This window comes from Sapajus apella, unplaced genomic scaffold (genome assembly GCF_009761245.1).
Source record: "Sapajus apella isolate SASKATOON/1434 unplaced genomic scaffold, GSC_monkey_1.0 scaffold1149, whole genome shotgun sequence".
Classification (NCBI taxonomy): Eukaryota; Metazoa; Chordata; class Mammalia; order Primates; family Cebidae; genus Sapajus; species Sapajus apella.
Genome location: NW_022438075.1, coordinates 8,546 through 13,049, shown reverse-complemented (window position 1 = coordinate 13,049; position 4,504 = coordinate 8,546). Strand labels below are relative to the sequence as shown.

The following is a 4,504-nucleotide window of genomic DNA, read 5'->3' as shown; positions in this document are numbered from 1 at the left end:
TCAGAGCTCCAATCTCTCAGGGCAATCACCCTGAGCTCCACCTTGCTTCAGCACCATCCGCTCAGAGCTCCAATCTCTCAGGGCAATCACCCTGAGCTCCACCTTCCTCCGAGCACCATCCGCTCAGAGCTCCGATCTCTCAGGGCAATCACCCTGAGCTCCACCTTCCTCCGAGCACCATCTGCTCAGAGCTCCAATCTCTCAGGGCAATCACCCTGAGCTCCATCTTGCTCAGAGCACCATCCGCTCAGAGCTCCAATCTCTCAGAGCAATCACGCTGAGCTCTATCTCTCTCTACTCACCATCAGGTGAGAGCATTATCTTTCTCAGAGTTCTAATCACTCTTAGGTCCATCTTACTCTGAGCACCATCTGCTTGGAGCTCCAGCTTGCTCTGAGCACCATCTGCTTGGAACTCCATCTTACTGGGAGCAACATCTTCTGTATGCTCCTTCTGTTCTGAGCTACAATCACTGAAGCTCTATCTTGCCCTGAGCACCATGTGCTTGGTGCTCCATCTTATTCTAAGCACCATCTACTCTGAGCTTCATCTTGCTCACAGCTCCATCTACTCTGAGCTCCGGGCACAATTTGCTCAGAGTTCCATCTGCTCCCAAAGGACAATTTTAAAATTTATAAAGGAGAAAACAATGAACCCAAAGAAAAGGTGCCCTACATATTGGGATAAAATTATAGCAAATCATGTATCCGAAAAGAACTGTTATCTAACATATACAAGAAACTAAAGGTACTAAGTGGGCATAATGATAAAGCAACTAAAACCTTTATTTATCCAAACAACCTGCCACTGGCATAAAAACAGAAAGGTTACCCAATGGACAGAATGAGGGAGTCCCACATGTCACCCAAATGAATGTACACTGAACACATTTTTAAACACAACACAAAAAGACACAATGGGAAAATAATAAATGACTTTCAGCAAACTGGATAACCACATGAAAAACAGTGAAATAGGACAAAAATCGATGTAAATTACATTGAAGGCCTAAACTCAAATCTTGAAACCATTTACTTCCCTCAGGAAACAAATGGTAAGCACATAGTTTAGAAGACTAATCTATGCACACAAGTTGCAAAATGTGAAATACAAAAAGAAAAAGAAAAATTAGAATTAAAAAAACCATAGACAATCCCATGGATTGGCAATCTTTTTCACTGTTTTTAACTGCACACGAAGTCACCACTAATATGTAAACACGTGGAACTACAGAAAACATCAGATCTTCTGCTGCAAAAAGAAAACAATGAACAGAAGAGAAGATGCCTCACAGACTGAAAGAAAACTACGGAAAATGCTGTCTTTGAAAGGGGTCATTATATAATATGTGCAAGAAACTAACACTACCATGTGGGGGGAACAAAAACAAACACCCAAGCTAAGTCTGGGTGAAGGATCTGAATAGGCGTGTCTGCAAAGCAGGTGTGAAACTGACTCACAGGGCAAAGAAAAGTTTCTCAAAAGTGCTAATCCTCACAAGAATGTCAAGGAAAACTGCACTGAGATACAGTTTCCATCCACATAGAATGAATGTTCCCTAAAACAGAAATAAAACTTTTCAATGGAAACAACTAGTATAGACTTTCAGAAGGGGAAACTCTTCTCATACACTATTGATGGGAATGTCAATGTCTACACACACTAGGAAAAACAGCTGGAAGTGCCTCAAACAAAGTAAAAATGCCATTTCATCTAGCCATCATTCCATTCCTATGTGGAAGAGATACCTGCTTTGCCCTCCATACTGCAGTACTCACGATAGCCAAGATAGGAAATGCACCTACCTGTCCATCCATTGATGAAGGCATGAGGAAATTGCAATATACATCCAGAGTAGAATATTCTTCAATCATAGAAATGGGTGAAATCTCGTCACTTGCAACCACATGGAAAAACCTGAGGAACATTATGTTAAATGAAATAAGCCAGGCAGAGAAAGGCATATACTGCATGATCTCATACATGTCGAATCTAAAACACTTGACCTCACAGAGGTAGAAAGTTCAACAGTGGTTGCCAGAGGCTGTGGGGAAGGGGGGCCTAGGCAGGGATTGGTAATGGGTACAAAGTTACACTTACCTTCTCTTCTATAGCAGGGTGACCAGGGTTAATATTGTAGTGAATTTTCCAAATAGCTGGAAAGGATTCTGAGTATCATCTCCACAGACAAATAATAACTAGAGGACTTCACAGATGCTAAATATTGTGATTTGATCAATATGCTAGGTGTACCCATATCAAAATGATCCCTGTATCTTCTAGTTATATACATATACTCTAGGGTAATCTTTTTAAAAAAAAAAAAAAAAAGGATACCAATGACGTTAAAATTTACATGGAACCATGAAACACCTTGAATTTCAAAGCAACCCTGAAAATACAAAGTACATGGAATGCATCACTGTCCTCCATTTGAAATTACATTGAAAAGCCAGTTATCCAAACAATAGATGACTGGCACTAACCAAGAAACCCAGACCAACAGACAGAATGAGGGAGCTCAATCACAAACCCAAATTCCTAGGTAGTGTACACGTTCTGTAAAAGAACACTGAAAGACACAACGAAGAAGAGGAAATCTGTTTAGCAAATGGATTTGAAAACTGGATAACCCTACGTAAGTAAAACAGAACCCCTATTGTGTAAAAAGACCAAGGTTTAACTCAAAATGAATAGAGACTCATAAACAAAAGTTGAATGCATCAAACTCTTCCAATGAGAAGACATACGGTGTGGGTATATTTAGATCAATGTGGATCTGTGCTCACAGTATGTCAAAACAAAATACAAAATACAGGGGGAAAAACTCATAGGTGATGGACTACTTTGGTCAGGATTCTGTTTTTCCTCATCAGTCACCTACAACAAAGGACAACAAGAAAACAAACACACATGGGACTGCATCATACGTTAGAAGAGTTTGTGCCCAAGCAGATCTTTAAAAAAATCCATAAATAAAATAAAAAATTTTCCTCACGTTTACAAGAAAGGATTTGGCAAACCTACATCTGATGAAAGGTTGTCTTCAAAATATCTAAGCAACAAACACTACTTACTAGCAAAAACACAAAAGAGAAACTAATAACTAAACAAAATGGGGCCAAAGAACCTAAACAGACATTTCTGCAAAGAAGACGTAACATTGCAAACAAATTTTAAAAACTTAGATAAATAACATCACAAATCATGAGAACAATGTAAATCAGAACAACACACATCATCTCACTATAATTCACATGGATGTTATCAAAGCAATAAAATACATTAAAAGAGACACAAATGCTGGTGTAAATTTCCACAGAGGAACTCATTTGGTAAGAACGTTAATCAGTATACATACTACAGAAACCAGTGGGAGGTTCCTCCAAAGGTTTAACCTATACCTACCACTTCATCTAACAAGCGTACTACTAAATATATTTTCAGGGCAAAATTTCAGTCCATGCAAGAGGCATCTGCCATCCTATGTGGACTGCAGCACTATTCACAATTGCCAAGACAAAGAATAGACTTACCTGCCCAACCGCAGATGAAGGGATACTTGGTGGATGTACACAAACAGAATCATCTTCAACCAGAAAACCAGAATGAAATTTCATCATTTGGAGCCACACTGTTGAACCTGGAGGACATCATGGTATATGACCTAAGACAGGGAGAAAAAGAAAAACTAATTTAGAATCCAAAATAAAAGGCTTCACTGCACAGGTCTAGAAAGCACAATAATAGTTACTAAAGGTTGGAGGGAAGAAGAAAGATGGGCAGAGATCAGAAATAGGCACAAAGTTACACTTAGATGAGAGGAATGAATTGTTCCTCACTGTTCCACAGTCAAGTGACCAGAGGTTAACACAACATCACACCCTTTTCACAAAATCTGGGAGATTCCAAATGTTTTCACCGCAAAGAAATTAACAACTGTTTCTGATAATAGAGCCTCTAAATATCCTGATTTTATCATTCCTCTGTGTCTGCATTAATCAAAATGCCCCACTCCAACTCCCCACATTGTATACCTTTACTGTAAGACCAACCTTTTAAAAAACGATGTAAATACCCAATGCTAAAATTCATGTGGACCACAAAACACACTGAATTTCCAAAACAATCCTGAGAAATCCAAACTACCTCGGTTGTGTCACACTTCCCGATGTTAAATTTCATTGAAAAGCTAGGGACCCCATTCCACACAGAGCAGTGGAACAGATTAGAGGGCCCAGACGTAAACCCTCACCCCTAACACCATCTGATCTTCAACAAAATCCACAAAAATAAGCTTTAGAGAAAGGACTCCCTCCTTTCAACAGATAGTGCTGGCATAAATGACTAGCCAGCTGCAGAAGAAAAACAGTGGGCCCCATGTCTCACGGTGTACAGACATAAACTCAAGATGAATGAAAGATATCAGTGCAAGACCTCACATATGAAAAGCCTGCAAAAAAAAAAAAAAAAAAAAAAAAAAAAAAAAAAAAAAAAAAAAAAA

The 4,504-nt window shown here is 39.1% G+C and overlaps 1 long non-coding RNA gene across 2 annotated transcripts in view; it reads right to left on the bottom strand.

Moving 5' to 3' along the window:
* LOC116546627 overlaps positions 1–4,504 on the bottom strand; it is a 13,818-nt gene that overhangs the window by 4,439 nt on the left and 4,875 nt on the right. For both annotated transcript variants that reach the window (XR_004266786.1, XR_004266785.1), the window contains exon 2: positions 1,806–1,917. This is a non-coding gene — a long non-coding RNA (uncharacterized LOC116546627). The remainder of the gene's footprint in view (positions 1–1,805; positions 1,918–4,504) is intronic.